Source organism: Saccostrea echinata, unplaced genomic scaffold (assembly GCF_033153115.1).
Source record: "Saccostrea echinata isolate AGI-Se365-2 ecotype Australia unplaced genomic scaffold, CSIRO_AGI_Sech_v1 ptg000004l, whole genome shotgun sequence".
Taxonomy (NCBI): domain Eukaryota; kingdom Metazoa; phylum Mollusca; class Bivalvia; order Ostreida; family Ostreidae; genus Saccostrea; species Saccostrea echinata.
Genome location: NW_026889753.1, coordinates 5,452,198 through 5,465,776, shown reverse-complemented (window position 1 = coordinate 5,465,776; position 13,579 = coordinate 5,452,198). Strand labels below are relative to the sequence as shown.

General features: G+C 34.0%; 1 long non-coding RNA gene across 1 annotated transcript; it reads left to right on the top strand.

Annotated features, from left to right (window-relative positions):
• The first annotated feature begins 3,415 nt into the window (after positions 1-3,415).
• Positions 3,416-7,213, top strand: LOC133179420 (uncharacterized). Its single transcript, XR_009720117.1, has 4 exons — positions 3,416-3,483; positions 3,591-3,617; positions 3,821-3,876; positions 6,807-7,213. It is a non-coding gene; the product is annotated as an uncharacterized LOC133179420 (long non-coding RNA).
• Positions 7,214-13,579: the final 6,366 nt, after the last annotated feature.

Here is a 13,579-nt window from a genome sequence, read left to right as displayed (position 1 = left end):
ACCCAAATGGCGACCCAAATGGACCCAAATGGCGACCAAATGGACCCAAATGGAGTTATTTAAGACTCAGAGAGACCCCAAATAATGATTAAATAGGAATAGAGTATATGCAAAAAAGAAAAAAAATCATCAAAGAGGAAAGGGTTGTTAGCCGTTATTTAAATAGGCACGTTATACAATTATGAACATTTCGAACGTGTCTATTTAAATAACGTTGCCCAGCTCTTGCCACGTGGAGGCCACCCATAGAAAGAGCCACAATTTATGTTTTGGAAAAATATGCCAAAGTTCCGAATGATTATTTTCTTAAGAAATGTTCAAGTAAAAAAGGAGCATTGAATCAATAAAGAAAAAGAAAAATGCTTAATTAAACCATACTCTTTTAAAAAATATTCCAATTTTTTAAAGACATGTCTAAATTTGAAAATGTAGATCACAACATAAATGACCTAAATATCAAATCATCCATATAAAGTAACCAGAACATATTATTGTATGAGGCATGATGGAAACTATGTACAAGCACTAGTACTGAAATGAAGTGTAAATCTTATACGTAAAAAGAGCATATGTGCTCTTTTGGATTCAAAGGAAAACGAATCGTCACTGTTGAGAAGTCCGTCGTAGCCGAAAATTAATTTCACAATAAACTCCCTTTCCTTTGCGCCACATCCCTCTTTGTCTTTCAGGTAACGTCTAACATTATCTTTAAGATGCTTCGTTTCCGATATTCACTACCCTGACCATTACGACAAAGATGGAGTGCACATGAATTCATCAATTTCCATCAGGAATGATAGACCCGCTGCATCAGGCATGAAGAAATTTCAGTGTCGGTTGGCCAGAATTTTGTGCAGACATTAAGAACCAAATCTGTAGTGCCAACTTGTAAATTTTCAATTCATCACATGAACATTTATATTGAAAAAAAAGTTTGGAAGATTTGAACTATTGAACTGATGTTTTACTAACTATATTTCATATTATCATAATTATGATGGCTATTAGATGCACGTTCCTTTATTGTTACTAGCGTATAGATTACCTTATGCAAGTCGGCGGTACACTGTATAAAGATATTAAATTCATGTTTTCAAAAAAAAAAAAAAATTATTGTTTAATATGTTTACTCATGCTGTTCCTCTAAAATATCGATAATATTAATAATAATACACCATATACAAATAAAACATAGAAATATTGCTATCCTTCATGAAATGAATACATTTCTACAACTATGGAAGGTACATGCTACAGATTTATTTCATACAGTCATTCTACATTACAAGGACCATATCATCATTTTAGGTAAAAAGTTGAGTATGACATGCACGTAAAAAGACTTTTCAACGTACTTGAATTATATCCACTTTTTCTCTATAAATACTTGTATCATTCTTTTTTCTTAAAAATAATTGCAATAATAATAATAAAAGGCTTACAATCTGATTCAATTTAATGTTGCACTTCAATTGTATTCCATTTTGGTAATATTTCTAGGGGTGTGGTTAAGTGACCCTGTTAATATCAAGCAACTATTTAGCGGTAAAAGAAAGAGATTGGCGCGTGGTCAGGTAAATTGTTTATCAAAACATCCTGGGATTCTCAAAATACATAGTAGCACAAGTAGCTTGGCTATCAATTAAATCAGTAGCGATTGATCCAACTTTCAATCAAACAAGAAGCGACTGATTCAACTATAATTGATAAAATAACAGTCCAATTTAAATAAGAATACTTTTAAAATAGAGTTCCAATTATTACATTAAGACTATCTGCACTTAGCTATATGCTTCAACAAGAAATATATAAGAATGATATATAATTATTATATTATACGCCTATTAGCCGATCTTATACGAGTTACTTAATTAACTCAAATTAAATAAGACGTTACAACTGTGCATTTATCTTTATAAGCAAGATAAAAAAAAGTTATTTGGTCTGGTCTTGTTTTTGTAGAATGACTGTTAACATTCTTTGTAATAGATAAAAAATGTTTATGAGTGGAAAAAATCCTACCTTTTTGATCCGCTCCATTCCCATCAGATAATCGAATTTTCCGTCATCAGAACGGCACACTACACACACATAGTCCTCTGGAATGTCCGAAAATAACTTTAAATCCTCTGGTGATAAGTTTTCACAAACACTATGAAACCATTTAGTACACACAGCACAAAACACACAAGAATTGACACAGTTTTTTCTGCATCCACCACAGGGCCACTCATTTTTCTTCTTGTGTGATTGTTTACGCACCATTGTGGGTACTGTAATGCAAAATTCATAATGTTATAAATTTTTGTTGGAAAACAATATAGTATTCTAAGAAATTTTGAATTTAGATAACGTATATGAAATAATTTTAAAACAAAGCTATTTTTTTTATAGTTCGTATAATTATATATTGTGTAAAATGGGAAGATCCTAAATGATATGAAACTTACTTTTACAAATAAATTATTTGACACAAATACCGAAATATCTTAAAACTCTGCTTGATAAACAAATGTCTCCAATGAGAAATAAAAATTAACGATCAAGCACGGTGAAAAATAGACAAAAGATATTATGCTTACTTTGATAAAATCCCTTTAATTGATCCAGTATTGACGTTTTTTTTAAAAAAAAAAAAAATTCGATTAATTATAATGATTGAAACTAAAACTAAACTAATTAAGGCACTTACCTTTGCATGGCAGGATAACTTCCAAAGTAAAAAGCACAATTGAAAAAGACAGTGTTTTTATAGGATCCAATGGGTCTCATCATTAAGTTCTCAATTGTATCGAAATATTTGAGTGGTCAAACCATTTTACTAAACATTATTGGTTAATGAATTAATTATTTTCTCAGAAAAAATATAACTTTGTGAAACTCTTTCCGATTGGTAAGCTCCTTTATTTTAAAATAATTTAGTTGGACATTATGTTTGAAGTGATATAATGAATAAAGGAAATAATTTTTCTATAGCATATTTTGGTAGAAAATGTTTTGAAATAAATATAAAAAACATTCAGCAGGATTTATTTTAATTCAAATCACCACTACATTTTCAACAATATTTATATACAATGCAAAAATTATAAATAATTTTATTCGTATTTACACGCTTGAGGTCTTGTACTTTTATGAATGTATTCTGATTTTGGTATAAAGTCTATATATGTCCATTTGGGTCGCCATTTGGGTCCATTTGGGTCGCCATTTGGGTCCATTTGGGTCCATTTGGGTCGCCATTTGGGTCCATTTGGGTCCATTTGGGTTCATTTGGGTCCATTTGGGTCCATTTGGGTAAATCGACGTGCCGTCTTCAAGAAGGATACACAGTTTAAATATAAGTTTACCATTTTATTTCCAAATCTTTTTTATTTGATATATTATGTATAGAAATTCAATTATTCGTGTAAAACATAATGTGTGCAAATGTCAAACTTTTCTTCCAGACTAATCTTTCTTGTTAACTTCCGTCTTGAACAGGTGAGATCTGCGTTATTGAAAGCCAGAAAAAATCCAAATAAATCATTCATAATTCATCACCATCATTAACTTTTAGGTTTGAATTTGTACAATTTTGTTATTTTTAGATATTTCTGATCAAGATGAGAGCAAAGGTACGTTAAATATTTTTTTTTGGCACAGACATGTTACACATGTATGTAATCTGCATTGATGGAGTGAAAACATGCTTATCATTCTAATGTCATATAAAATATCTGCATTGCATGTTGTTATTATGTACGACAATAAACTAAAGTGGCCCAACGAAGAATTTATGTTCTGATTGTTTATGACGGTACATATTTTATTTTTGCAGTGGAGGAAGAAGCGCATGAGGAGGTTAAAGCGCAAAAGGAGAAAGATGAGGGCAAGGTATGTCCAGAAATCTTGGCAATATTTCTTGTTATAAGTCTTCCCCAAAAGAGGCATTAGTTTTAATACGTCCATAGTCGGTGAAACTGTTGAGGCGAGTGCAGTATAATTTTGGTTACAATCAGGTTGGCACAACCCACCAAATGGTGGTTTTACTCCCATTTGTTGGACAGTTACTAGTCCAAAGTATCTGACGTTTTCCAGGCCTTTTTCATGATTTTGATATTTTATGTGCCAGGAAAATGTCGGAACCGGCGCCATTACGAAAACTGGAAATTTCACCCTCTCCAACCAGAGCTCATTTTCAGTACTTGCGAACTGAATTAAATGCCAAACTTGCAATTTATTAGTTAGTACATTGCTTCTAGTACTCACCAATATCGATGAAAAGAAAATGTCACTCCAGATTTCGATACAGGTTTTGCAAGATTTTAAATTGCACTAAATGAAAAGAAAACTCGATGGTCTGATAAAATGCTTTCACCAGACTGTATATTTCATAAACAAACCCATAAAAACGATGGTGGTGAGTATTAAAGGCATTGTACTAATAATGAGTTGTGAATTCAGCATTTAATTCGGTTCGCAAGTATTAAAAATCAGCTCGAGAAATTGCGCCTCCACTTGGAAGTGGCAAATTTCCAGTTTTCGTAATAGCGCCAGTTCTGACATTTTCCTGGCACGTAAAAGTATCAAAATTGTGAAAAAATCCTGGAAAACGTCAGATACTTCAGACTAGACAGTTACCTAAATTGGAGTCGGTATTTACTGACCATTTGGGAGAGAAATTTTCTTGGAATTTCGATTTCATGGAATGGTGCACAATTTTAATTGGTGTGGAATTAAATAGGTATTACTTGGTCTTGCGAAAGAAAAAAAATTGGGAATTCAACATGGATTTTTTTCGTGCTGTGATGTTCAAATGCTTGACAAAATCGTCATGTACCCTTAAAAAGTGGAACATTTCACTTCTTTTTATTTTTGAAAACTTTTTCTCATTCTCTGGTTTTGCACCTGTCGATCTTTTTCTTTCTTTGTCTTGTCGAGTTGACCTCAAGGTAGAAAATTTTTCAGAAAAATGGTTTCTGAAGCACATTTTGCAACTTGCATTGAGGAATAATATTAACATGGGTCTTCAATTTGTAAAAAAAAAACTTAATGTGAACTTCAGGTTGGCTCATAATTGTGAGAAATGTGGTGTCCCTATTGAGCCATTTACAAAAGTCTTAACAGCTAAATAGGAAGAACAGAAGGTGCTTTGTTTACAACACACCAGAACACAACATCACACTAACACTAAACTTGCTCTCACACTTGTATAACTTTACATAACATGCTGTCAGCTAACACAAAACCTGCTAACGCAGTTAAACATAACATGCAATTGTGCTAACACAGAACATGTCTTTGCACTAACACAACTTTACAAAACACATCATAGAACTAACACACGAGGAATTGTGTAAAGTTCTGATCACAGCTAGTTGTGTTTGTGAGATGGCATCAGAGCTCCAGATAAGGTGCGTATTTGCAGAAATATGCATTGGTTTATTTTAAATACGCATTAAAAATTAAAACAGGGCGTACAATTGCGCATTAGCAATCATAAATAAGCATTACACTACGAAAGTACTGCATACATGTACGAAGGATTGAATAATACAAGTACTAGTTATGTGAATTGAGGTCAGCTCAGTGTTTGAATTTTTATCAAAAGGAAATTTTGATTTATAAGCGTATTCGGAATAACCTAGGCCGATTTCCAGTTCGGGAGTAAGATTTGAATATTAAATACTCGTATTTTGTCTGAAAATATTACAGATTTGCACTGTTCATATAACATCCAAATTTTCGTTCTTGACGCGGACATGTCGATATTGTCAAAATTCCGCAAAAACACGCATGGTGTCTAATTTATCCTTTATCACTGTATGTTTAACAGTTCTTATATATTTACAATTTTCTGTGGCAATAATATTATCTAAAGTCCGCCGGCAACCTTTATTAATTCATGAAAATAAATGTTTTTCCTTTCCACATGGCTTCTTTGCTATAAATAGCGCCACGCGACGACTTTTCATGCAAACGGGGAGTAACTCTAAAACTTTTACCTCGATCGATGCAACAATTTATATAGCAAAACCTACTATATTTCATTAACCTAATTGATAAATGCAGAAACTGTCCTTTTTCTTTTTTACATTCCTCTTTTAAAAACGCTTATTTCGATAACGAGTTAAAAATCACATTGGATGTCAAAAGAGCAATAGATTAACAAAATACTCTTTGATCAATTTGCTGAAAAGCCAAAATCTGCATTGATTTGAAAATCAGGGAGTAAATACACTTTGAGGTAAAAAATTATCTGGAGCTCTGGGCATATCGTGTGTAGTTAGTGTGATGATATGTTTTGTGTTCATGCGATGGAAAGTTGTGTCAGCATGATGGCATGTTATGCAAAGTTGCGTGAGCAAAGTATGTGCCATGCAATGTTGTTAATTTGCTGTTAGATTTTTGCAAAAGGCCACATCAGGACACCCATAGAGAAATACTGTAAAAGACAAGTATTTCGTACTATTGAATTTTTAAAAATTATCTGGAAGAGATTTGGAATGTTGATATTGCTGTAGCACATTTTGCTACATCCCATCCATGAATTGAACATGGGTCTGAAGTTTAAAATGATTATTTCAACTCTTGCCAATATGAAATTAAGTTGGCTTGCACTGTGAGTAACACTGCGAAATTGTGTCATACCTTTTGCATATGAAATGATAGAAAGAAAGTCTGAATGATGGTTTGTATTGCATATTGAAAACCGGATGCCTTAGTCCTGTACTAGCTATTTTGATTCTTTGATATGCAGTGTGAATTGCAATTTTATTGTAGACTCTCTTCATTATTTGTGAAATCATTGCTCTATCTTTCAGATCAAAGTAGACAGCCCCCCTTCACATTTCAAGTTAAATCAGGAACAGGGAAGGACTTGGTGTGAAAGACATTTGACTTTAGATAACCCTATTAATTGATGAAGAGAAGAAGAGGAAAAAAAGAAGAGGAAGAAGATAAATGTGAAGCGTGGCCATTAGCCTGTTCAGGCTTCACATGTCATGTGGTATTTCACACTGGGGACAGTAAATCATTTACTCATCGTCATTATCAGTAATCATCATCCATCATTAAGGTCGTGTAACTGGACACCCAGGGAGATTGTGAAATTGACCGCTGAGTGTTCTCTACTTTGGCCTCTTAATACTGTTTGCTGAAGCTTTCAGCTAGGAGCAGCCTTTTCTGTTCTTGATTTGTATTTGAGTAATTAAAAAAAAGTAAAATTGCATGATTTTTCTTAAGTGTTATTGTTTAAAATGAGGAGTAGCATTCAGCATCAGTTTCCGTTTTTAGTTTCCTATTATAAAAAAGCAAAGAAGTTTTTACAAAATCTTGATTTGAAGGTGCAAATAATTTGTGATAGAGTAATTATTTGCATATTACAGGTATAAATAAAACAAAACCAATGGAGGTGAAATGCTTTATGTATGTATCTATATATATAGAGTGAGAGAGGGAGACCGATAGAAATTTCATATATTTATTTTTCAAAATAAATTCTGTTGCCCACCTGACATAGTTGTTCAGAGCGTTCCCTTGAAAGTTGCAGAGTTAAGTAGTTGATCCTTACGTCACAGGTTCGAATCCACGAAGTGAGGTGGAGACCATTCCTTTGGATGAGACCATATAAACAGGTCCCCAGTCATAGTAGGTGCTGGCAGGAAAAAGATCCCTCGCTGCTCAGAGGCATTTGTGCTGAGTACAGTGTGCTGAGTACAGATTTGAAGCCCTCCACCAGCAAGTGGTGCTTTCTTAAACCTGAACACGACACGTAAATAGGCATACGACATTTTCGTTAATACTATCTACGATATCGGCAACGGGGTATACTCTTAGCATTTGTTACACCTGACTACTTTATTGTCATGATTATCGGCGTGGAATGGCGACCCATGTTCGTGCTGGTTATCTTGCATTACCTTTGTTTACATTTTATTGCAGTTACTTGTATTTGTGTTTGTTTGTATACTGCACTGACCTGTGCAAATGTAAGTTTCTTTGGTGTCTTACTCTCCTACATTATTTAGAAGTACGCAGTTATTTTTTGTCGCTACCGAGTGCTGTAAAGCATACGTCCATCTACACCGGTGACGACTGAATACACTGAACGGTGATTAAGTGAGCGGCTTTATATAGGGGCCCTCAGATATAGCGAGAGAACACTGGAATATGGCGGACAAATTCCTTTTACGAATCGTATTCAGATTTAATATTCGTGAGAAACTAGACGAGGGACGTTAAACAAGCAAACAAAACAAAATAAATTCTAAATACAGTTGAACTTCGGTATCTCGAATACCATGGATATGTCGAAGTGATTTGGAAGTCCTAACCACAGATTTCTTGTGTATTTTACACTCGGACCCTCGGATATCTCAAGTTTTTTTAGGTCCCATCGAGTTCGAGATACCGAGGTTTGACTGTATAATAAAAAACGAAAAAATTTTGTATTGCTGTATCAAAGCTTAAAAAGATTACTAAACACTCCTAAAAATTTTATTTTTGTAAAGGCCAAAAAAATTTAATCTTGTTTTTCAGGCACCGACACATCAGGTCAACCTCTGCCGCATTGATCACGTGTATTGAAAAGGGAAAATCTCGGATTTACTATTTATTCAAATTGAAAAAGAAAATTGAGTTATTTCCCTTTGCATACATGCTTGTATGCATGTAAAGACATTTTTATTAGATAAATATTGTTAAAATGGTATTTGGGTGAATTAAAAAAAAATGACCAAATGCATATTTATCAACCCACACTAAAAATACAGGCAATGATAATAGATTTCTATGTCTCAGCATATGTCTTTAGATAGTGTCTAAATACCTGCCAAATATCTCGTTGATATATCAATTAACAAAAAAGTTATGCCCAAAAATGATGCTAAAATTGTCAGGAGTGCAACACCTTTTTGTGACATTTTGAAATTTCAATATTTTTTGGAGATCTGTAAAATAAAGAATAATGCTTCATGTTGAAAATAAAGACTTTCCTGATAATATTTAAAGTATTGAGCTTTAAATGTGGACTGTCATAACTTTTCTTTAATCAAGTTGTGGTCATGGCTGATGTTTAAAAAAATGTTATACCATGTCAGGAGTGCAACAGAAAAAATGTAGTGTTGCCAAAAAAACATCAATTGTAAAATTCTGATAGAAAATTAAGACAAAAAAGAATTTTGGAAGTGTAAAATAATAACTGATATACATTTTAAAACTTAAAAATGTTATATAAATCACAAGCAGCATTAATGAGAGTCAAGTATTTGTGCATACCCAAAAATGTCAGGAGTGCAACATTTGATGTTTTGCTCCCAAGCATAAAAAAACTATCATCATTATATGATTTTCTGATTTTTATTTTGGAAAATAAAGACACAAAGAACATTTTTACCAAATACATTTATTAATTACAGGATCTGTCTGTGCTTCAGATCCATATTTCTATGGTCAGGAGTGCAACACATTTTTTTAAAGATTCAAGTTGTGTGACGAAAAGACTTCTATTCATGCTTAGAAGTATTCATTAATTTATAATGATCTTTTTGTATAATTTAATGCTAAATTATTGACAGTTTTATTATTAAAATCCTTTCTTTTTCAATTTTATCAATTCAGATGTGTTTTTATCTTTTTTGTGATTTTTTTAATGAACGTTAAAAATAAACACACTAAAACATTGTCATAAAATTCAAGTAATTCCTCCTCAACTTCACTGAAACAACAGAACAAGTTCTTATGTAATTTTCACTTCACAATTCTACTTTAAAGGCCCCAATGCTTTTGGTCAGGAGTGCAACAAATATGTTAGAATTATAAATCATCCACTAAGAATAAAAATAAAGAAAAAATGATGAGTAGAATTTTTCTGGTGGGTTACTCTGTTTGTCTTCTAAAGGAAAATATGCTTTAAAATATATTTTATCTTCTAAATATACATTTAAGCTAGTGTTTTGGCATAAAATAGGGTATAATTCCAGATAAAATGCGAATTTTAAATACTTTCATCTGTTTTAATTATGAAGTATTGGACTATAAGTATTGCACAATTTCATTACCACTTGATGTTGCCAACACTTTATGAATTTTTGTGTTCTATGGTTTTAATTTTAAACTTTACTGCAGTCAGGAGTGCAACAAAACTGCTTCATAATTAGAGATGCTTTTTAACTATCTTTACTAAAAAATAAGTTGAAAAAAATGCTTGATACTATTTGATTTTCAAAACACTATGTCTATCAACAAATTACAGAAATTTTACAGTCAATTCAGGGAATAGTTTTCATCATTTCACATATATTTTAAATACAATTTATAGATATTACACTTTGCAAATAATCATGTTTTAAGATCTTCAAAATATGAAAAACTTGCTGTAAACGATGAAAAATATCAACACGACAAATTGATTTACAAAGTAAGAATGGGTTATTGTGTGTTATAATTTTTAAAACAATGTGAAATAAAATACATATCAGATGTCAGGAGTGCAACACAATAATGTAACATAGGGTCACTTCAAAATCTAGTATTTTTTGTAAGAGAACTCGTATATAACAATTCTTTTTTGGCTTAGATTTAAAGAATTGACTTGAACGGACAAAAAAGTGAATTTTGGGGAATTTTATTGCTTCATATTTTTTTCATATTAAAACTTTTCAAACCAGAATTGAAAAAATAATGTAAAATAACAATCAAAAAGCCAATTTTTTGTCATATGTACAAGAGAAGATACTCATTCAAGGTCTAGATTTAATCATTTATACCCCTTTTACCATTTTGAAGCATAAAAAACTATAATTTCTTGTGATTATGTATTTTAGAAAGTCTTTTAAGGTGTAATGATATTTTCTTTTTTCAAAAGAAATTTTACTAATAAAAATTCTGAAATTTTTTAATCCAATTGTCTATTCTATTGCCACTTCAGGATTTTAAACTAGAATGCATTTGCAATATGATGATATAAGTGAAAAATATGTTACAAGTAGTTGAATTTTGCCAAAAAAATTCAGTTTGGTGGTCATTTTTTTTTAATTCACCCATTTATGAATTAACTATTTTATAAAATGTTAGGCATAAACTACATGTACGTGTATCTAAAGTTGATTCGATTTATATTTAATATCAGAGTACATAAAAGTAGCATCGGTTGATACATGTAACCATTTTGTTGTCTGACGAGAGTAAAACACCTGAAAAAAAGATCTGCCTGCCGCAGCGGATTTTGAAATTTTTGACCTGAGAAACTCAAGATAAATATTTTCGGCGTTATAAAGCCTCTGTTCCTTCAAATGCATTTACAAGTTCTGAGTAAACAAGATTATTTCACTGCTATGACGACCAACACTAGCGAATTCAAACAAAAGACGGAATCCTACTTAAAACTGAAACTAATGAAAACTTTTTATTTATATGCATTATTAACTAACAAACAAAAGCAATCTATTAACTTGGAAAAATGAAGGAGATAGCTTGAATAACCCATTAATCAAAGTATGTTGATTAATTGATTGTATGTCCTTTTACGTCCCGTTCGAGAATTTTTCACTCATATAGAGACGTCACCATATACCGATGAAGGGCTTCAAATTTATACCTTTACTCGGCACTCAGGGCCATTGATTGATTGATTGTATGTTGTTTAACGTCCCATTCGAGAATTTTTCAATCATACCGATAAAGGGCTTCAAATTTAGACCTTTAGTCGGCACTCGGGGCCATTGAGTAGTGAAGGTTCTTTATCGTGCCAACGCCTACCGTGATACGGGGCCTCGGTTTTTTAGGTCTCATCCAAATGACCCGCAACTTTCACTTCAAAGTGCCGAGCACTCGGCGAAGGAACAGTTGTTACCTATTTTTTTTTTATCGACTTAGGTCTGTCGCGGCCGTGATTCGAACACACGACCTTCCGATCACGGAGCGAGCGCTCTACCTACTGAGCTACCGTGACGGTCAGGGCCATTGAGCAGTGAGGATTCTTTATTGTGCCAACGCCTACCGTGACATGGGGCCTTGGTTTTTAAGGTCCCACAACTTTCACTTCAAAGTGCCGAGTGCTTGGCGAAGGAACAGTTGATACCCTTTTTTATCGACTTAGGTCAGTCGCGACCGTGATTCGAACACACGACCTTCCGATCACGTACGGAGCGAACACTCTACCGACTGAGCTACCGTCACGGCTTTGATCAAAGTAAAAGAAGCTTTACCAAGAGGTTCTGTTTTAAAATTAACAGTTTTTCAAAATAGATATGACATAATTAATTGAACTAAACATAGCTAGAAGCCTTTTTTCATAAAAATATCAAAAATGGGTGAAACGACACACAAAGTCATGTATTTTGTTACTAGTACTAAGGATTGACCTATTGTATGATGCCACGCCATGAATATGGCCGGGCATATAGAGTTTGTCATGTCCTCCGTTTGTCTTGATCGTTCCGTCACACTTTGCATTTAGTTTAGTTTCAAAGAAACTATACAAGATAGTCTTACCAAGCATTATATGCTGATACACATTGACGAGAGCTATTCAATTGCATCATATTTTTTTTACCTTGGCCTATCCTTTGATCTTGACATTACTTTTCTCAAATTGGTGTTTAGCTCGGTTTCAAGATGTGTTTATCAAACTTCATACCTTACCTTACCTTAATTCTCTCTGCGCCAGAGGGCACACAAGGCCTGAACATCTCTATTCCATTGGGGCCGGTCTGAGGCTGCACGACGTGCCGTGTTCCAAGATTTCCAGCCTGCATTCCAGTCCACCCCGTCCATCCGCCGCCATGTTGTCTTGGGGCTACCTCGCTTCCTTCTCCCATCAGGCGTCCACCCGAGGGCCACAACACCGTCATCCGTTGGATCCTTTCTCAGCACATGGCCGATCCAATTCCATCTCCTCCTCCTCACCTCGCCACTGATGTTTTCCGCTCCTGCCATCCCCAGAACTGTCATGTTTGGGACATGCTGCTGCCATCTGACCTTGAGAATCCTTCTGAGGCACTTGGTCTGAAAGATGTCAATTCTCTTTTCCTCTGTCTTGGTAAGCTTCCAAGTCTCGCATCCGTATAACAATACGGAAAGGACTAGGTTCTTGAAAAGGGAGACTGATCTTTATACTTATGTCTGTGGCCTTTCAGATGTTGGCTAGCCTCTTGAAGGATGCACAGACCAACGCTATCTTCCTGATGTCAGCAGTACCTCCGCCGACCTTGGTGACAAGTGAAGCTGTCTACCTCTTCGGCTTCACTGTTTCCGACTGTCAGGCTGGCTTCACTCTTGCTGTTTATTTTCATCACTGCTTTTCATGGCATTCAGCTTCATCTCAACTTTTGCTGAGTTGTCTTCTATTTTTGTCGTCTTGGACTGAAGATGGTTCATTGTCGATGACAGTAGGGCAATGTCGTCCGTAAAGTCAAGGTCTTCAAGCATAGTGGTGAAATCCTATCGAATTCCCGATCTCTCTTCTCTGACTGTCTGTTGCATCACTCAGTCTATAACCAGGTACAAGAAACCTGACATACAGCATCCTTGTTTAAATTGACGCCGGTCATCACAGGGAAAGGGGATGTGGTCTCGTTGTCAGTCAATCACAGAA